Consider the following 22,306-nt stretch of genomic DNA (forward strand, 5'->3'; position numbering starts at 1 on the left):
GCTTATGGTAGCCTTTCATAATTTTAAAGCAAACCTCACATTAATGCATGTAGTTGCCATGGAAGTCATCCCTTACAGGGTACTGGGAAGGAGCATTTTCATGGGGCGCCTGGGTGGCTCAGTGGGTTAAATGTTAGATTCTTGATTTTGGCTCTGGTCATGATCTCATGGTTCATGAGATGGAACCACACATCAGGCTCTGCGCTGTCAGCACAGAACCTGCTTGAGGATTTTCTCTCTCTCTCTCTCTGTCTCTCCGTCTCTCCTCTCTCTCCCTCTCTGCCCCTCCCCCTCTCAAAAATAAATAAATTAATTGAAAAAACAAATAAATTTTAAGAAGCATCACTTCTTAAAAATGAAAATTAAAAAATAAAAGGAGCCTAAGGGGCACCTGGGTGGCTCGGTTGAGCCATCTAACTCTTGATTTCGGCTCAGGTCATGATCTCCCAGTTCATGGATTCGAGCCCCGCGCTGGGCTCTGTGCTGACAGTGTGGAGCCTGCTTGGGATTCTCTCTCTCTCTCTCTCTCTCTCTCTCTCTCTCTCAAAATAAACAAACTTTAAAAAAAAAAGGTTTAAGAAGGAGACTCAGTCCTCAGGGCATACAGGGACTGGGAAGCTTCCGTATAGGACAAAGTCCAGCCAGAGCTAAGTCTTGGAAGATAATCAGTGCTTGCCAGGGACCAGGAAAGACAGAAGGACGGCTTAAGCAGTACAAGTGCACGACTGGGGGGCAATATGACAGAAGGTTAAAAGCCAAGGAGGGAGGTTCCAAATTGCAGAGGGTCTCCTTAATTCATCCTCAGCAGCATCCAGTGGAGAACTGGAAATGTTTTCGATGGAGTAGTGGTGGGGAGATGATATGAGTATTGTATCATATTTGGGTTTTTCCAAGATCACAGGGCAAGGTGTGAGATGGAGGGAGTGTCTCTCGCAGCTCACATGAAGTAGGGAAATACAGTAGCCCAGGCAGGAGACACTGAGGACCCCGGCAAAGCCAGCAGCACTGGAAAAGGGCAGGAGGGGACATAACTGAGAAATCGTAAGCCGATAAATTCCACAGGTCTTCGTGTCTAAATGGGTTTAGCGGGAAACAGATAGTGTGTGGGAGTAACAGCTCTCAGATTGTTATGTAGTCCCTCAGTGCTCTTACTTAGTTTGCTTATTCATGAGATATGGATAATACCTGTCTTACACACTCACCTCGTGAAGTCATCATGAGGCGTGGTATGGTGTCACGCTGTGGGTGTGAATGCTCTTTGAGAACAGCGATGCCAGTTTAAAGTCCTCTGGAAAATCCAATACGAATGGGTGGCAAGGGAGAAGGAAGAGGCAGACAACAGATGTTTGGCAAAGCAATACATTTTCAGCGCAGGTAGAGAAAACGCATATTTGTGGTGGGAGAAATTAAGGACAGGAAGTAAGGCTGTCAGATGAAAGACTTAATAAAATCTATTTAAACTTCTTATTTTCTTGAAATAATTTTCATGTACAAATTACACTAATTCTAACTCTTCCATCCTGTGCAAGTTAGTTATCTTTAAAATACTGGGATAAACACTTCCTTTCACCAACAGTGAGGAGTCACTATAATTATTACCTATTTTGATACATGAAATAACAATTATGTTATATAATTTATATGATATATCATGTTAGTAGCAATATTATATGTGCTATATTATTTATATCATATGATATATTATATAAATATCAAATATTTCTCTAACACTAGTAAGTAAAAAACACGGCGATAGATTCCAGTGGGAAAAAAAAACAGGTAAGAGACAGTTCACGGCTTTACTTTCATAAGCAAGTCACATGAATACTTTTGAGTCTTACAACTTGAAACAACCAAAAATGTACACTTTGTAAATTTTTTTTGCCTTTGGGTAGCATGAAATGTTCTTTGCTTAAGTAAGTACCTAGTTTGGAAGTGTTTTGGTTAAACCAAAGCTTCTTCTAGAAAACTGTTTTCTCTAATGGCTGGGTATTGCATTTTTTAAAAGTGACAGTACCTTTCTTATCTGGTAGTTGAGTCCTCTTAATTTTCATTGGGGAAAAAAAAAAATCCTGATTTTTGGAAATAGAAAGTGTTTAAACAAAGAGAATTTTCATGTGCAGTCATGACGTCCAAAGGGTCTGTGCCCATTGTGATCACTGGGAGTGATGTGGCAGCAAGTCTGAAGCTGACTTTTCTGGAAATTCCTGTACAGCACAGCTCAGTGAACATCCTGAGCTGTCCTCACACACATGCAATTCTGAACTGTGAGAGCAGAGTACAGAAGACAGAGGAAGTAGTTCAAGCGGGGGGAAACAAAGGAGAGACAGTTTTCCGGAGCGCTCTCTGGTGCTATTTTGGACCCTTGTGGCAACTTTTAACTCCGCTGCGATGCCCACGTATCTGGGTTTTTCAGCTCGCTGGCTTTTGATCTCCCCCTGCACGCGCGCGCGCACACACACACACACACACACACACACACACCCCGCTACATAGAACAGAAAGAGTTCCAGGAAATGAAGGGTGTAAGAGGAAAGAAAGCACTTTAGTCCTCACAGATGACAGCCACTGGGGGCAGAGGCGGTTCGGATCTCCCGTGCTTCCAGTCCAAATGTCTCTTCCAACAGCTGAGGGCCAAAGCAGCCCAGCCTGTCTCCACGGACACAGGTGGGGGTGGGGGGGAGGGCCTAGAAACAAAAACACACATTTCTCTCTTCAAGCCAGCATCCAGTGGCTCTGGTTTGTTTTTTTAAACCTTTAAATGCTACTGCGCTATTAATAGGTAAACTATCCCCTTCTGGTTCAGTACGTGTGTTTCTGGCATGATACGTTCCCTCTCTTTCCCGATTAAAAGTTACTATCACGTATGGTACCAAGAGAAAGGAAACTTAATTCAGGAGGCATTATTAACATAGAGACAGGTTCTGCCAGAGTACTGGACTAGTGATGACCTGCTTTGGGGATTTGTAGCTTTTCCCCTTTCTCTCCTAACATCTGGCCCTCTTTCTTCTTTTTCCTGGAAGACAAGCTATAAATCCAGGCCCCCTCCCCTTCCTTTCTTCCAGTACCCATCGATCAGAGAACAGACAGTAATTTTCTCAGGAGTATCATTTTAAGAAAGCTCTGCCTCATTTCAGGGCAGGACGCCCTGTTGCTTTCTCATAAACTTGAGTCTCCTCTGCTCAGTGACACCCTCACCCCTTCATCCGGCAGTACCATGCCTCAAGCCGCTTGATTTTTATGATTCTACCCACCTCTCAGGTTCGTACACTACAGACTTTCTCTTTGGCACTCATGGTATACATTTAATTGTTCCTTTTGCTTTGTATTCTGTCATTTTTTATGACTTGGGCCTGAAACCCTTATCCTTCCAATTTTGTACTACCTTTTGGTCCTCTTTTCCTTTAAAATGAAATTCCATGGGGCGCCTGGGTGGCGCAGTCGGTTAAGCGTCCGACTTCAGCCAGGTCACGATCTCGTGGTCCGTGAGTTCGAGCCCCGCATCAGGCTCTGGGCTGATGGCTCAGGGCCTGGAGCCTGTTTCCGATTCTGTGTCTCCCTCTCTCGCTGCCCCTCCCCCGTTCATGCTCTGTCTCTCTCTGTCCAAAAAATAAATAAAAAACGTTGAAAAAAAAATTTTTTAATGAAATTCCTGGGGCGCCTGGGTGGCATAGTCCATTAAACGTCCGACTCTTGATCTTGGCTCAGGTCATGATCTCATGGTTCGTGAGTTTGAGCCCCACACCAGGCTCTGAGCTGGCAACACAGAGTCTGCTTGGGATTCTGTCTCGCATTCTCTCTGTCCCTCCCCCTCTTGGGCTCTCTTTCTCTCTCTCCCTCTGGAAGTAAATAAATAAACTTAAAAGAAATTTTTAAGATGAGGTTCCAAATTCTGTAAAGGAACCCTACTGAATTCTGACACCTCCAAAATGGAGGCATTAACACTTACATTTTGGGTTTTAAGGGGGTTGATATGACAGTGAGTTTGGTTTTTTATGTGTGCTGTCTTCCTTTCAAATGTAAACCTATTGAGACAGAGACAGTCCTTAAATATTTGTCCTTCCCTTCTTCCTTATCATTTTCAGGATGTGGTAGTTTCAAAAACTAAGCACGTGGCTATTTATCTTTTTTTTTAATTATTTAATTTAACTAATTTTTTAATTTACATCCAAGTTAGTTAGCATATAGTGCAACAATGATTTCAGGAGTAGATTCCTTAGTGCCCCTTACCCATTTAGCCCATCCCCCCTCCCACAGCCCCTCCAGTAACCCTCTGTTTGTTCTCCATATTTAAGAGTCTCTTCTGTTTTTGTCCCTCTCCCTGTTTTTATATTATTTTTGCTTCCCTTCCCTTATATTCATCTGTTTTGTACCTTATATTCCTCATATGAGTGAAGTCATAGGATATTTGTCTTTCTCTGACTAATTTCGCTTAGCATAAGACCCCCTAGTTCCATCCACGTAGCTGCACATGGCAAGGTTTCATTCTTTTTTATTTCTGAGTAATACTCCATTGTATAGATATACCACATCTTCTTTATCCATTCATCTGTTGATGGACATTTTGGCTCTTTCCCTATTTTGGCTATTGTTGATAGCGCTGCCATAAACATTGGGGTGCGTGTGTCCCTTCGAAACAGCATCCCTGTATCCCTTGGATAAATACCTAGTAGTGCAATTGCTGGGTTGTAGGGTAGTTCTGTTTTTAATTTTTTGAGGAACCTCCCTACTGTTTTCCAGAGTGGCTACACCAGCTTGCATTCCCACCAACAATGCAAAAGAGATCCTCTTTCTCTGCATCCTCGCCAACATCTGTTGTTGTCTGAGTTGTTAATGTGAGCCATTCTGACAGGTGTGAGGTGGTATCTCATGGTGGTTCTGATTTGTATTTTCCTGATGATGAGTGATGTGGAGCATTTTTTCAGGTGTCAGTTTACAATCTGGATGTCTTCTTTGGAGAAGTGTCTATTCATGTCTTCTGCCCATTTCTTCACTGAATTGTTTGTTTTTTGGGTGTTGAGTTTGATAAGTTCTTTATAGATTTTGGATTCTAACCCTTTATCTGATAATCATTTGCCAGTATCTTCTCCCATTCTGTTGGTTGCCTTTTAGTTTTGCTGATTGTTTCCTTCGCTGTGCAGAAGCTTTTTATTTTGATCAAGTCCCAATAGTTCATTTTTGCTTTTGTTTCCCTTGCCTCCAGAGACATGTTGAGTAAGAAGTTGCTGTGGCCAAGATCAAAGAGGTTTTTGCCTGCTTTCTCCTTGAAGATTTTGATGGCTTCCTGTCTTACATTTAGGTTTTTCATCCATTTTGAATTTATTTTTGTGTATGGTGTAAGAAAGTGGTCCAGGTTCATTTCTCTGCGTGTCGCTGTCCAGTTTTCCCAGCACCACTTGCTGAAGAGACTGTCTTTATTCCACTGGATATTCTTTCCTGCTTTGTCAAAGATTAGTTGTCCATACGTTTGTGGGTCCATTTCTGGTTCTGTATTCTGTTCCACTGATCTGGATGCCTCCTGTTTTGGTTTTCTTTTTCAGGATTTCTTTGGCTATTCGTGGTCTTTTCTGGTTCCATACAAATTTTAGGATTGTTTGTTCTAGCTCTGTGAAGAATGCTGGTGTTATTTTGATAGGCATTGCATTGAATATGTAGATTGCTTTGGGTAGTATTGACATGTTAACCATATTTGTTCTTCCTATCCAGGAACATGGAATCTTTTTCCATTTTTTTTTATTTTTTTGTGTGTGTGTCTCCTTCAATTTCTTTCATAAGATTTCTGTAGTTTTCAGTGTATAGATTTTTCACTTCTTTGGTTAGATTTATTCCTAGGTATTTTATGGGTTTTGGTGCAATTGTAAATGGGATCGATTCCTTGATTTCTCTTTCTGTTGCTTCATTATTGGTGTACAGGAATGCAACCGATTTCCATGCATTGATTTTATATCTGCCACTTTGCTGAATTCATATATCAATTCTAGCAGTTTTTTGGTGGAATATTTTGGGTTTTCCATATAGAGTATCATGTCATCTGCAAAGAGTGAAAGTTTGACCTCTTCCTGGCCGATTTGGATGCCTTTTATTTCTTTGTGTTGTCTGATTGCTGAGGCTAAGACTTCCAATACTATGTTGAATAACACTGGCCAGAGTGGACATCGCTGTCTTGTTCCTGACCTTAGGGGGGAAGGTCTCAGTTTTTCTCCATTGCGGATAATATTAATGGTGGGTCTTTCGTATATGGCTTTTATGATCTCAAGGTATGCTCCTTCTATCCCTACTTTCTTGAGGGTTTTTAACAAGAAAGGATGCTGTATTTTGTCATATGCTTTCTCTGTATCCATTTAGAGGATCATGTGGTTCTTGTCCTTTATTTTATTGATGTGATGAATCACATTGATTGTTTTGTGGATATTGAACCACCTGTGGCTATTTACCTTGGATACAAGATCTCTTTTGGTTTAGAGGTGTTTAAAAATCATGGCCCTCTGCAAAGCTCATTGAAAGAACTTCTTAATTATCCTTAAATTCTAGCATTCCTGCTCTGGACGATAGGCACATTTATGAACTTGAACAGTTACACGTCCAGCTCATGTAAACAGCCTTGCTTTGATCATTCAGAATTGCCTTTAGTTGCATATGGCTATTTTGATTTATTACATGGCATATTCTTTTTCTCTCTTGCCTCCTGTAAATGTATTCCTAATGATCCAGCTGCTTTCCAAAATCTAAGTTTTAATTTATAGTTATTTCTAAAGTACCTGAGGTACTTTCTGATCTTAATATTTTTGATATTTTGAATATTTCCCATAATAGCTAAAGATTTGTTAATACTGTACTTTCACTATTGTTTTTCTGGGTTTCATGCCCTATTTTTTTTTATTTTTATTTTTTAATTTGGGGGTGGGGAGCACAGAGAGAGAGAGAATCCCAAGGAGGCTCTGCACTGTCAGGGCTCGATCCCACAAACTGAGATCATGACCTGACCCAAAATCAAAAGTCAGATGCTTAACCAACTGAGCCACCCATTGTACCCTATTCTTTTGTATTCTGTCTTTCTGTTTTGGTAAGTTTTTCATTCTGCTTTTAAAAGTTAGCTCTTTCCCCAAACACATCCTTCAGGCCAAAGCTTTAATAAATGTCCTCTAATATATCTTAGGTACATGAAAGGGGCGTATTCTGACACTTAGCAATTGCTGGTGTTTAAGTTTAAAGTCCTTGGCCCTGAGAAAATTATACTTTGTTTAAAGGAGCTGTATGAAACATATTTTTAGAAATTTTGTTAGCACGAAGCAATGCAGCTTACAAAATACTGTTTACATGCTGAGGGTGTAAATAATAAAAGCGAACTATCAACAGCATCAATCTACCTTTCCTGGAAATTGGAAAAGTCAGTTGCTGCCTCCTTGATATATTCTCTTGTCATTTTCTTTTGTGGTTTTCCATTTGTGCTTGGCCTCAAAATACCACTACTGAGGGGTGCCTGGGTGGCTCAGTCAGGTAAGCGTACGACTTCATCTCAGGTCATGATCTCGTGGTTCGTGGGTTCGAACCCCTCATCGGGCTCTGTGCTAACCGCTCAAGGCCTGGAGCCTGCTTCAGATTCTGTGTCCCTTGCTCTCTGCCCCTCCCCCACTCACGCTCTGTCTCTCTCTCTCTCAAAATAAATAAACATTAAAAAAAAATTTTTTTTAAATACCACTACTGAGAAGTTACTTATTTGATTATGATTCTCCTTGCAATCATGGTTTCTTCCAACAATGAAGACAGTCTGTTTGAGTTGCCATAGGGTTTAAATTATCACTCACCTAACTAATGATCATTTACACACAATGCTGGTTCAGTGAAAGGGAGAGTGAAAAGACCACCTTTTTCTCCCCTCTCCCATCTTCCCCATGGCCCTCTTCCAGTACAAGCTGTAAATCACACCTGGGAAGGAGATGACCGTGTAGGTTGAGAGAGAACGTAGGCCCAAGCCTTTTTTAAAGTGCTGATTGTCGTCCTGTACTGCAAATATACTCAAAGTTGTGCAGTCAGCAAGTATTAATCACACAGTTTCTTATATCCAGACATCGGAAGGGAACAGATGGAGGCCAGTGTCAGAAAGGTATGTGATTCGACATGCCCTGGACATGGAACCGGGCGGTGGGGAGGTTGTGGGGAGCTGGGAAAGAGCACAGAGAATACTCCAGTGCACAGACGGAGGGCAGAACATGATACAACCAAGGCCACAGGGAGAAGACCAACATGGCTGGAACGGAGAACTCTTTCTGAAAAGCGAAGGAAGATGGCACAACTCTGGCAGGTTTTGGCTCATATCCAGATGCCGCAATCTGATGCCCAATAGAAAGCCGCTGTTGGTTCTGGAGCAGTGGCCTAACATAATGGAGGCCGTGTCTCAGGAGGATGAATTGGGCATTGATGTCCCAGGGGACTTGCAGAGGGAGACCCTGGAGATCACTGCTTTGTGTTCAGATGTCGAAGGGAAACGTGTGCAGCTGCAGCTCCCCAGAGCTGGTGACTTCATCCTGAAGCAGTGACAAAAGCCCTTTTGGGCTTTTTTTTTTTTTTTTTTTTTACACATAAGCTAGTTTGAGTTGGGTTTCTGTCCCTTCAGAATCAGAATCGTGACAATTAAATGCTTTTTGGGATTGAGTTGCCTTAAGCATTGAGAGAAGAGCGGGGATTGGGGCACACAGAATCAGAAGATAGAAAGGTAGCAGTGAGTCATGTGATTAGTCACCAGATAGGTACTTGTCCATTTTAATGCGAACGAGGGGAGCTCTGTGGGACCCATTTAAAGAGGTGTGGGGGCGCCTGGGTGGCTCAGTTGGTTAAGCGTCCGACTTCAGCTCAGGTCATGATCTCGCAGTCCATGAGTTGGAGCCCCGCATTGGGCTCTGTGCTGACCGCTCAGAGCCTGGAGCCTGTTTCAGATCCTGTGTCTCCCTCTCTGTCTGACCCTCCCGCTTTCATGCTCTGTCTCTCTCTGTTTCAAAAATAAAGAAACGTTAGAAAAAAAATTTTTTTTTAATTAAAAAAAAAAAAGGTGTGTTGGAGGGGTGCCTGGGTGGCTCAGTCGGTTAAGTGTCCCAACTTCGGCTCAGGTCCTGATCTCCCAGTTTGTGAGTTCAAGTCCTGCGTTAGGCTCTGTGCTGACAGCTCAGAGCCTGGAGCCTGCTTCAGATTCTGTGTCTCCCTCTCTTTCTGTACCACCCCCATTCACATGCTGTCTCTCTCTCTCCCAAAAATAAGTAAACATTAAAAAAAAAGAGAGAGAGAAGTGTGTTGGGGCCAGTTGGTGGCCTGGGGTAAGCCATTCTTCCCTGCCTGGTATAGCTGCTGAGTAGGAGCTAGCCCCTTGGCTATGGCAGTGTGCTTGGGACTCGGCAGAAGTAGTTTCCAGCCAGCAGAACCTTCCTTCTGCAGTCAGATAGCCTTTTTGCTCTTGTTCTCTTGGGCTCTGATGGTTTCTGAGATACTTTGCTAACGATATGTTTGCCACCTGTTGCTGACAATAGACATCTGTTACGTCGAACTGTCACATCTAAATCTATGTTTGCAAAACCCCACTCACCCAACTCCATTCCCTCCTATGGTCCCTGTAGTTTTTGGTGGCAGTTCTGTTTTTCCCATCCCTCCGGAACCTTGGGGTTATCTTGGATGTTGCTCTCCAGTGCTTGTTCTCTGCTCCCTTCTGGTATTATCTCTGGATTTGTTCTCCAGTGCAGTCTCTGCTTCTCGCCTTAAACTCGTCCTCCTCTCTGCCTCCAGCACCCCCCTCCCCACCCCTGTGCCTGGCCACAGGTGGAGTATAATCCTCCAGAAGTACGTAGCTCATCAGGTCCTCACGATCAAAGTGTGGGAAACAGTGAGCACTTAATGTCCTGTCTGCTTACAAATTCCTTCTGCTTACATATGTTCACTTTATCCCTGCTGCACAACAAATGAAGTCCAAACGCAGCCCGCTCTCATGGGACTCAAACTTGACCACAGCATAATTGACTCTTCTTTCTACTGCCTATACTCCAGAGAAAACCAAACTGCTAGATTTCCTTGTGCATGTGTGACTCTACCTTGTCTGCGTGTTTTTGCTTCTGCCTTTCCTTGTATTTCTGCTGCCCTTTTGGAATCTCTACAAGTCTAAATTATATGTACCCAGCTCAAACGTCCATCCTTCCTTCCCCCAATGACCGTTGCACAAATACAGCGTCTCTTTGGATAGAAAAGTGGCAAAGGTGACCACACTGTGATACTGGAAGGTTTTGATTTTCTCCGTCCAACGGGATTGATTGATTGATTTTTACTTACAGCACAAATAGAAATACAATTTACACTTGCGGTTTCTTGTACTGAAATGTATTTCTGACAGCTTTAATATGTGTCTGCTAAATGAGAAAAGACATATTGCTCCCATACACACACACAGTGATCATGCTTATTTCCTCCACAAATCTTCCCTGGTTTTCCTCTTGACAATTGGAAGAGATTTCTGAATTCCCAAGGCACTATCTTTGTGGTAGACATCCCTCATAACCTATATTATGCTTTACTTAGGTGCTAAATTAAAATTCCCTGTAGAGGCTAAGTCCTGGAGAGGGCAGCATCTGGCAGTATATTTTACACTTAGTAGGAACTCAAACATTGGAGGATAGTGGGGCGCCCGGGTGGCTTAGTCGGTTAAGCACCTGACTCTTGATTTCGGCTCAGGTCATGATCTCATAGCTGGTGAGTTTGAGTCCTGGGTTGGGCTATGCACTGACAGTGCAGAGCCCGCCTGGGATTCTCTCTCATTCTCTGTCTCCCCCTCCCCCACTCATGATCGCTCTCACTCTCTCTCTTTGCCTCCTTCCCTCCCTCCCTCTCTCTCAAAATAAATAAAACATTAAAAAATAAAAACACTTGAAAACAAGGACTTGGATAGCAGACCCACCTACTTTTATGATTTATGCTATATTTTATAACTTCCTTATAAGGATATTAACATGTTTTTAAATGTTCACAAAATCATACAGTGCATTAAAATTTATCAAGAACTCAATTCCTGCCTCTCCCATTCTCCATCTGCCTCCCTGGTAGCTTCTTCTGACTGTACCTGATTTACCTCTTGTGGTTACTTCATTATCTACAAAAATGTTTATATTTTTTCTTACTAACTTTAAACCTTATCTCTTCACTTTCCTGTTTTGATGGAACATAAGTCAACTCAGACTAACTCCCTGCTTCCCTCTACCTACCCCCAATGTTAAGTAGGCATATCCCTCTAAGTCCTATTTTCTCTTTTATCCCTTTATTTTTTTAATGTTTATTTATTTGAGAGAGAGAGAGAGAGAGAGCACGTGCAGTGGAGGGCCAGAGATAGGGAGACACAGAATCTGAAGCAGGCTCCAGCCTCTGAGCTGTCAGTCCAGAGCCCGACACGGGGCTTGAACCCACGAACAGTAAGATCATGATCTGAGCTGAAGGTGGATGCTTAATCGGCCAAGCCACCCAGGTGCCCCTCTCTTTTATCTCTTTCAATAATATATCAACCTACGTCTGATGAACAGCCAGTGCACAGGTTTTCTCATGAGAGTTTGGGGGTGTGCTTGAAGGGAGGTGAGTGAGGGTGTCAGGAGCATAGGAGAGGTGGACAAGGCAGGTCACCAGGTGCCTTGTAAGCTATTATGGACTTGGACTCAGAATTGAAGAGTCGGGGCTCCTAGGTGGCTCTGCTCTGTCAATTAAGTGTCAGACTCTTGATGTCAGCTCAGGTCATGATCTCACGGTTTGTGAGTTTGAGCCCCATGTTGGGCTCTGCACTGACAATGTGGAACCCCATGGGGATTGTCCCCCCTGCCCCCTCTGCCCCTCCCCTGCTCGCTCACTGTCTCTCAAAATAAATAAATAAACTTACTATGGAAAAAAAAAAAAAACAGAATTAAAGAGTCAAGGAAGGTTTCCCTTGCCCCATAATCTGTTTCATGGGTACCATCTTCTCTCTCAGAAAATATGCATTAGAAGACTATGGGTTTGTGCTTGTTTGGTTGTCTGTCTTAAGTTTTCTTCTGTGCTCTCAAGTCTGTTTCCTAAGGATTTTACTTCGCTGTTGGTACCAGAAAGGTTGTCAACTAAAAGACTGAACATACTTAGGTGCAGGGTACCCAGGATGGAGTGTGGAGCCCCACAGTGCTGTTGGTTTATGTTGGTCTTTTCGTTAAGACTTCAGGCTTTCTTCAAGGGGCTGGCAGTCCTGTGTTGTCATCTCCTATTTCGGAAAGAGGGACTAGAGAGCTGTTCTGGGATTTATGGAAGGACATGGGTAGTGGATTGGCGCCTAGCCTGGGGACTACTTGATTCCAAATGGGAGGATGAGAAGGATTCACTGTGGGGCTCCACACTCCATCCTGGGTGCCCTGCACCTAAGTATGTTCAGTCTGTTAGTTGACAACCTTTCTGGTATCTCACCCCCATGGCAAAGTATCTGCCAGCTTGATGGTAGGTCTGATGATGGGAGCGGGGGTCCAGAGGAGGCATTTAAAGAACTCTTATTCAGGGGCTCCTGGGTGGCTCAGTCAGTTGAGCGTCCGACTCTGGATTCTGGCTCAGGTCACGATCTCAGGGTCATGGGATTGAGCCCCACCTTGGGCTCCATGCTAAGCATGGAGCCTGCTTAAGATTCTCTTTCACTATATGGCCCTTTGTAGCAACATGGATGGAACTGGAGAGTGTGATGCTAAGTGAAATAAGCCATACAGAGAAAGACAGATACCCTATGGTTTCACTCTTATGTGGATCCTGAGAAACTTAACAGAAACCCATGGGGGAGGGGAAGGAAAAAAAAAAAAGGTTAGAGTGGGAGAGAGCCAAAGCATAAGAGACTCTCAAAAACTGAGAACAAACTGAGGGTTGATTGATGGGGGGTGGGAGGGAGGGGAGGGTGGGTGATGGGTATTGAGGGGGGCACTTGTTGGGATGAGCACTGGGTGTTGTATGGAAACCAATTTGACAATAAACTTCATATACTGAAAAAACAAAAAAAAAAGATTCTCTTTCACTCTTTCTCTGCCCTTCTCCCCCATTCATGCTGTCTCAAAATAAAATAAAATTAAATAAAATAAAATAAAATAAGATAAAATAGCATAAAATAATAAAATCTCCTTGACACCTTTAATTTAATCTCATGTATTCATCCACTTCTTAGTCCTCCTCCTACAGCACCTCACGGGACTCTGATAGACCAGATCACTGTTCTCTTATCTTCCATTAATGCCCATGTTCTAAGTACAGCTTCGTTACGTTGCTGCACAAGTTAATATTGTACTTTACTTTCCACTTTATATATTACAGAAATTTGGGGACAACGCTTCTGTTGATGGTTTCCCTCCATTATCAGCAGGAGTGTTACTTTTTTTAGTTATTTTAAAGGGCTCAGAAAGGAGAGACAAACATTTGTGCTCGATCTCTCCCTCTTGAACTAGAAAGCCTGTCAGGTTTCATTAAAGGTTTCACTGAAACCAAAGAATACTATGTTTTGGGCATTTTTTTCTATCTGCCAGGAAGCCCGTCAGAAAAAAAAAAAAAAAGTTAATTTGTCAGAGATACTTTATTATTATTTGTCAGAGACATTTATTTTGAAATTTTTAATGTTAATTATTTCTTTTTGACAGATACACAGACAGAGCACAAGACAGGGAGGGGCAGAGAGAGACAGAGAGGGAGACACAGAATCCAAAGCAGACTCCGGGCCCTGAGCTGTCAGCACAGAGCTCTATGCGAGGCTCGAACTCACAAACCGTGAGATCATGTCCTGAGCTGAAGTCGGACGCTTAACCAACTGAGCCACCCAGATACCCCGTTATTTATTTTGACAGAAAGAGAGAGGGAGAGAGAGAGAGAGAGAGAGAGAGAGAGAATCCCAAGCAGGCTTGTGCTGACAGCACAGAGCCCGATGTGGGGCTCACTCTCACGAACCATGAGATCACCACCTGATCTGAAATCAAGAGTCTGATGCCTAACCGACTGAGCCACCCAGGTGCCCCAACATTTTATTTTAATGTTATGCCAACCCCTAATATCAACTGAACTTCTCATTGTTTAACATCATTTATTCAAAAAGTCAATTCTAGAATATTGCAAGCATTGGTTATGTAGTTGTGATAAGACTGTGTCTCCTAAATGTTTCAATCAATTGACCATTAGAAAAATTGGCAAAATGTACATGCAAGCAGCTGATTCACAATACAGGAAATTTAAAAATATATGAGAACATACTCAACCTTACTCATAAGAAGAGAACAGTAAATCAAAACGATAATGGGATTTTTCTTTACCTCTCACATTTGCAAAGATCAAAAATTTTAAATGAGTCATTAAATTACTATTGTTATCCTGTGTACCAGGCACACAGAAATTTTTTTTTTTTTTAGTTTCACACTCTACTAGTAAGAATGTATAAACACTGTTTTATATGGTGGGTGTGGCTTACAAAACCTCTACTGAGGGCAATTTGGCAACAACCATAAATGTTTTAAATTGTGTTTGTTTTGACACAGGTGATCCATTTCCAGGAAATTATCCTATGGATATATTGACACACATAATAAACATACAAGGATATTTGTTGCGGTGTTATTTTTATTTGTCATTAGACTGAAATCCACCTAAATGCCCATCAGTAAGGAACCGATTAAATTAGAATTCATCCTTTACAGTGGAACTCATGCAATCATTAAAAAGAATGAGGAAGCCCTGTATATTCTGATAGGGAAAGAGCGCCAATATAAACAGAAAAAAAGAAAAGGAAACTATATGATAACATGGTATCATTTGTGCTTTAAAAATACACACTCAGATGTGCCCAGCCTCTTCCTGGAAAGACACACAGTTGCCAGGAACAGTAGTGGGTGCCTCTTTGGAGAAAAACAGGGCCACCGTGAAATAGGGATAGAAAGGAGATTTGGTTTTTGATTTGTAACTTTTTTTTTTAAGTTAATTTTTGAGAGAGCACAAGTAGGGGAGGGGCAGAGAGAGAGGAGGAAACAGGATCCAAAGCAGATTCCATGCTGTCACCAGTAAGCCCAGCGTGGGGCTTGAGCTCAAGAACAGTGAGATCGTTGAGGTTTGTGAGTTCAAGCCCCACGTCGGGCTCTGTGCTGACAGCTCAGAGCCTGGAGCCTGCTTTGGATTCTGTGTCTCCCTCTGTCTCTACCCCACCCCTGCTTGTGCTCTCTCTCTGTCTTTCAAAAATTAATAAACATAAAAAAAACAAAGTAAATAAAAACGAACAGTGAGATCATGACCTGAATTGAAGTCAGAAGCTCAACCAACTAAGCCACCCAGGCGCCCCATTTTTGTAACTTTTTTTTTCATTGAAGTCTAGTTGATACACAATGTGACAGAGTTGCAGGTGTACAACATAGTGATTCCACAGGTCTATACCTTATGCTGTGATCACCATGAGTGCAGTTACCGTACAGTATTAAATACCATCCAACTGTATTCCCTGTGCTCTACCCTTCATCCCCGACTTACTCATTCCATAACGAGAAGCCGGAATGTCCCCTTCACCCGTTTTCCCCATCCTCCTACTCCTACCCCTGTGGCAGCTGTCACTTTGTTCTCTGTATGTATGGGTCTCTTTCTGCTTTTAGATTGTATTTATTCATTTGTTTTTTAGACTCCCACTATAAATGAAATCGTAAGATACTTGTCTTTGCCAGTCTGACTTCTTTCACTTAGCACAATACCCTCTGGGTCTATCCATGTCGTGACAAATAGCAAGGTCTCATTCTTTTTAATGGCTGTGTGATATTCCATTGTGTATCTATACTGGATCTTCTTTATTCATTGATAGATGCTTGGGCTGCTTCCACAGCTTGGCTATTGTAAATAATGCTGCAGTAAACATAGGGGTGCATATATTTTCTCAAATCAGTATTTTTGTTTTCTTTGGGCAAATACCCAGAAGTGGGATTGTTGGGTTGTTTGGTATTTCTATTTTTAATTTTTTGAGGAACTTCCATATTGTTTTCCACACTGGCTGCCCCAAGTGACATTCCCACCAACAGTGCACAAGGGTTCCATTTTCTTCACACCCTCACCAGCCCTTGTTAGTTCTTGTCTTTTTTAAGTCTGGCCATTCTGACGGGCGTGAGGTGATATCTCACCATGGTTTTGATTTTCGTTTCCCTGATGACTGGCGAAGATTAGACACATCTTTTCATGTGTCTTTTGGCCTTATGGATAGCTTCTTTGGAAAAATGTCTATTCGGGTCCTCTGCCCATTGTCTTAGTGAGATTATTTATTTTTTGGTGTTGAGTTGTTTAAGTTTTTTATGTATTTTGAATACTAACCGCTTACAAGATAAATCATTTGCAAATAGCTTCTTGCATTCAGTAGGTTGACTTTTTATTTTGTTGATGGTTCCCTTCACTGTATAAAGGCTTTTTATTTTGGTGTAGTCCCAATAGTTTATTTTTGCTTTTGTTTCCTTTGCCCAAGAAGACATATCTAGAAGAATGTTGCTAAGGTTAATGTCAAAGAGATTACTCACTCTGTTTTCTTCTAGGAGTGTTATGGTTTCAGGTCTCACACATAAGTCTTTAATCCATTTTGAGTTTATTTTTGTGTATGGTATAAGAAAGTGGTCCAGTTTCATTATTTTACATGTAGCTGTCCATTGTTCCCAGCACCATTTATTGAAGAGACTATCTTTTCCCTATTGTGCATTTTTGTTTCCTTTGTCATAGATTAATTGACCATATAAGTGTGGGTGTATTTCTGGGCTCTCTATTCTGTCCCATTGATCTATGTGTCTGTTTTTGTGCCGGTACCATACCGTTTTGAGTACTATAGCTTTGTGTAGTATATCCTGAAATGTGGGATAGTGATGTCTCCAGGTTTGCTCTTCTTTGTCAAGATTGCTTTGGGTATTTGGGGTCTTTTGTGGCTCCAAACAAATTTTAGGATTATTTGTTCTAGTTCTGTGAAAAATGCTGTTGGTATTTTGATAGGGATTGTACTGACTGTGTAGATGGCTTTGGATAGGATAGACGTTTTAACCATATTCTTTCAATCCATGAACATGGGCTGTCTTTTCACTTGTGTCCTCTTCGCTTTCTTTCGTCAATGTTTTACAGTTTTCAGAGCTCCATTTGTAACTTTTGAATTATGCCTTCTGCTTCTAATACTCAGAAATGAATATGTAGATAGATAAATAAAATGTAAAGCTTCTAGACCAAGACAGACTGTATCTGAATTACAAATGAAACTCTTTTTCCTGACTTCCAAAAATCTAGTTTGGGAGATTTGGCATTTACTTTGTAATTGGAGACGCTGAGGGGTCTTAGAGGGGCCCTGGTCTCCATCACCAACTCCTGCACCTTTGCACCCCATTCTGTTCCCTTATGGTTCCTGTGAAGTCTCAGTTTGTACTGTGGCTGCTGCCCACCCACCCCCAGAGCCCTCCTCTGTCCTTATAGCCCATCTTTTGCTTCTCACAAACTGCCACCCTTGCCTGCCAGCCAGTCTTGAAGCCACTAAGCAAGCAGCACACCCAAATCAAGGGTTTGGTGCCCCAGGCCTTGGCTTGCCCAGGTGCACATGAGTGTTCAGTACAGCATTTCAGCACAACACTGTACTGTGACAGACCTGGCCTTCATCACAACAGTCCCATTTCCAGGATTTTATCTCATGGAGACTGTCTGGGGAAACATATCCTATCCTCAGGTCACTTGCAAACTTTGTTGGTCAAGACTGGTTTCAGGATATGATGATCAGGGATTTTTTTGTTTAAGTGACAATGGATATAAACCTACCCTCACCCACACTACCATAAGGGAGTTTATGACATTTTTTATGCCTTCGCTTAGACCGATTTAACTTGAAGGGAGGTTCAAACATAGGAATTCACCACTGGAATTGGGAAGGAACACAGCTACCTGGACTGAACCACAGGGAGGCACCAGTTCTCATTTACCTGGAGACACAGCCCATTCACTCACATGAGATGCAACTGAATCCTCATTCTGCCCAGTAGCTCCTTGGACAGCTTGTAACTTTTGAATCATGCCTTCTGCTTGGGACTTGCTTGGGATGATGGCTAAATTCAACTCATTCCCAGCATGAGGGACAAAAGGCCTGGGAGATGAATGTGACAGGAGAAAGGAGAGTGGAGTTTACCTTAAACTCAAAGAGACTCTTTCCAGGACGAAGGGGACTTGGCTTCGTGTAAGAATTCTGATTCTGAAAAATGGTGAAAGGTTGATCATCTTATCATCAGATTAATGAGGTCTGGGAATTGACACATAATGTACTGTCGATAGGGATTGTCCAACCCGTGTTTTTATTTGTAGATTGCGTAACAGTGTGGGGCAGTGTCTCTTCCTGAAAATAGCACTTACTAGCCGGTGATAAGAACGCATTCTCCTAAACAGTACCATCCGGCTTGGTTAGCATGAGCATGACTCTGTCTCACTGCTCTGGAATCCCTACTGAAAGCTTTCAGGGCCTATAAGTGGCCCTTCAATTGGGTTGGAGATGGGAGAAGAAATAACTTGCCGAGGCCGAGTACAGATTGATCCTCTCTCCCCAGCATCTGCTGCTGCTTCTAAGGATCCTTAAAACCGCCAGCCACTTGTTTGTTCAGCTGCCCAGCCCTGAGCATCCTGCCCTGCCATCGGGAACCCTTCTGGTAAGCATTTGTTGAAAGAGGAAGGTTGGAACGTGCCACTGCTGGGGCGTCCACTAGGGCCGCCTCCAATGATCGCTGAGAAGTTCCAGCAAGTACGTCTTGCAAGTACCCAACACCAGCAGCAATTATTTGGCAGAAAACAGCCTTTGCCATCACTGCACTTAAGGGTGTGGGGCAAAGATCGGCTCATGGGGGTGTTGGGGAGAGCAGACCTCACCCTCAACAGTAGGGCAGGAGAGCTCACTGAGGACGACATGGACCGTGTGTATACCATGATGCAGAATCCATGCCAGTATAAGCTCGCAGACTGGTTCTGCAACAGACGAAAGGACGTCAAGGATGGAAAAAATACAACCAGGTCCTGGCCAATGGTACAAACACCAAACTACGCGAAGGCCTGGAGCGACTGGCGAAGATTCAGGCCCAAAGAAGGTGGCACCCCTTCTGGGGACTTCGTGTCCGAGGCCAGCACTGAAAGACCACAGGCTGCTGTGGCCATACTGTGGGTGGGTCCAAGGAATCTTTAGGCCTTGTCTGTGAATAAATAGTTTATACATGGAAGGAAGGGAGGGAGGGAGGGAGAAAAGAAGGAAGGAACGAGGAAGGAAGGAAAAAAGAAGAAAGGAAAGAAAGAAAAGGAAAAGAAAGATTATTCTTTTGGTTTGGTTTTGGGGATTTTTTTAGTTGACCCTCCTAGTCACTGTCCCTGAAAGGCCTTGTCTTGTTTAAAAAAAAGAAAGAGGGGCGCCTGTGTAGCTCAGTCATTTAAGCGTTCGACTCTTGATTCCGCTCAGGTCGCGATCCCAGGGTCGTGGGATCAAGCCTCGGGTCTGGCTGTGTCCTGAGCACGGAGCCTCCTTAAGATCTCTGTCTCCTTCTGCCCCTCCCTGACTCATGTAGGTGTCTTCTCTTTCTCTCTAAGAAAAAAAAACAAAAACTAAAAACCTGATTTCTTTATTTTCATGCTTTAAATGAGACCTGTTACTTCCTCTCCCTTGCTGGCGAATTCAGCTTTAGTGATGGTAACTTGAGAGCCACTGAGGGGCCTCAAGGAACCATTCCAGTCCCCTCCCACGCTCTGCGCACTCAGACACTGGCAGTCTCTGCTGTTGGGATTGTCCATAGTTTAGTCTGCTGCCACAGGACATCAGAGGTAAGGGGTGCTTGCAGGAGTGATCTCGTCTGCATTAGGAATCAACTTGCTTGAGTTTTCTGTAGCATCTTCAAGTCAACAAAACTCTAAAACTGAAATCAGCCCATACAGCAGTGTCGCTTTGTGTTGGAGACACTACCGGATGAATCCCGTATCAGTCAACATGTATTAAGGACCACTATGAGCAGGGGCACCTCAGTGGCTCAGCTGGTTGAGTGTCTGACTTCAGCTCAGGTCACAAACTCGCGGTTTGTGAGTTCGAGCCCCGCATCGGGCTCTGTGCTGACAGCTCAGAGCCTGGAGCCTGCTTCGGATTCTGTGTCTCCCTCTCTTTCTGCCCTTCCCCTGCTTATGCTCTGTCTCTCTCTGTCTCTCAAAAATAAGTAAAATGTTTTAAAAAAAAATTTTTTTAAAAGGACCACTATGAGCCAAATGCTGAGCTGAGTGCTGTGGAAAAAACACACGAGTTCCCCATTTTTAAGGAATTTAGTAATTGGATAAATAAGACATTTGCCCAGAGCTGAGGTCCCCTTAGGGCTACATCCATACAGAGGGGCACATTTTTATGAGTGCTTCTTAGTGGGAAGGCTCTTTCTAAGTACACAGAGGTGCTGGACAGGACAGCAGTGGCTCGGTTCTTGTATAAAATCGGTAAATATGTAAATAAATGCTGAGTGGATTATTGAGGGTCCACACAGATTTATTCTCCCTACTTCAAGAGGGGCTCTCAAGTGGATTGCTGTCTGATGCCTTTGAAGAATCAGAATGTGTGTGTGTCTTGGGGAGGGGAGTTAGGAGAGATATGCTCTAAAGCCCCTTAAGAGTTCCCAAATTCTCTGAGTCTGTGAATTAAACTGGATGCTAACATTAAATAAAATCCTCTATTTTAAACCAGAGTGGTGTTTTCCTATTAATATTTCAAAGCCTTCCCTTTACCTTTCATCACATAATGCAATTCATTTATGGACTGAATTCTTTTAATGTACTTAAGTGCTTTTGAGTGCTTTGAGAATTGAAGAAGTGGAAAGTTGGGCTCCTGTCCTTGAATATTTATGTACTTAGGAAGAGAGAAATACTAACCACAGTATAAGAATATCCACCATATGTAGGGATTGTCCATTGGATACCTTGTCAAATACCCTTGGTGTTGATGTTGACACTACAGCAGTGTTACTGGTATGGGCTGGCAATCTCAAATAACTGTGAAAAGTGTCTTAAGCAAGCAACCACAAAACTTCAACTAACCGGTGACATTTCCTGCCTGTGCGGTCATCTGCAGGTGAAGACACCAAGTAGGTGGTGAATGGGGATTAAAATTAGCCAAACGATCATAGCGACGCTACCTTAGTATTTTCCCTTTCTGTTCAGCCACCGTGGCGTTCTCACAGTCTCAGAAATCTGTCTTGTGAATCCTGTGCTTTGCAGACTGACACCAAAGAAGGTCTGCTCCATGGAAATTAAAACACCGTGTACGTGCCTTCCGCCTTCCTTTCTCTCCTCTTGCTCGTATTGGAATTGGTGTCCCCAGTCCCTAACATTGAGGGAACTCAACTCCTGTATCCACCACACTCATTACCTCCATTGGTTTGTGGTTCAGCATGCAAACCATCCTGACTTGCTTTTGCCTCTAGTCCTTCTTTTACCAAGGTCAGCCCTAAAAGCCTAGTGATCGTGATTATATACCAGCACTCACCTAGACTCTGTGGTCAGTATAAAAGGCAATAAGATCCTCACACCGCCCTGGAGCTCTCACACTAAAGAGCTAATAAGGGGGCTAGATGGATGGACCAGTGACTGGAGGAGGGGGGTAGATGGCAGAGAGAAGAGTTAGAGAATAGGAGGGTGAGTGTGGACCCAGAGGCCTCCCAACTCAGAACCATTCTGATTCTGTGAACTTGGCCAAGTTGACAAGTGAGAGCCTCAGATTCCAGATCTGTAATCTGGGAGTAATAATTCCTACCCAGCCTGGGTGGTGGTGTAGATTAGACTGGAAATTGCTTAGAGAGGTCCTTGGTTAAAACATCGACAACCCAAAATGGGACCTATATAACTACAACATTGGGTGTTAAGGGAAATGCAGACAAAGGGGCGGGGGCTCCCAGCAGAAAGGCTCACAGCTGGCTGTGAGCCTGTGTGCTGTGCACATGTGTGCAGGGGCCCTCCCAGACTCCAGGTGATCTGTCGCCTCAGCATGCTAGCCGGGCAGAGCTGGGCAGCGTGGGGCCCTCTTGCGCACGCCCGGCAGCCACCAAGTCCCCACAAAGTCGGATGTTTACCTGAAGCAGCAGGCAGGACCTGGAGCTCCTGCCCTTGAGGCACCAGCTGAGAGGCTTCAGAACGGAGATCTGGAAAGCGCACAGCTGTCCACGCTGACTTCAGCCTGTTGTGGGGCTTGAACATCATTCACCTCTCCAGAAAGCAAGGTTTTCTCATCGTTTTTCCTTCCACATGTCCCCCTTCCCCGGATGTCTAAGGTGAAGCG

General features: G+C 43.2%; 1 protein-coding gene across 3 annotated transcripts in view; it reads left to right on the plus strand.

Moving 5' to 3' along the window:
- Positions 1-22,306, plus strand: part of GRAMD2B (GRAM domain containing 2B) — a 126,914-nt gene that overhangs the window by 76,992 nt on the left and 27,616 nt on the right. The gene's annotated exons all lie outside the window — the stretch shown is intronic.

The sequence above is a fragment of the Acinonyx jubatus genome, chromosome A1, assembly GCF_027475565.1.
Source record: "Acinonyx jubatus isolate Ajub_Pintada_27869175 chromosome A1, VMU_Ajub_asm_v1.0, whole genome shotgun sequence".
Lineage (NCBI taxonomy): Eukaryota > Metazoa > Chordata > Mammalia > Carnivora > Felidae > Acinonyx > Acinonyx jubatus.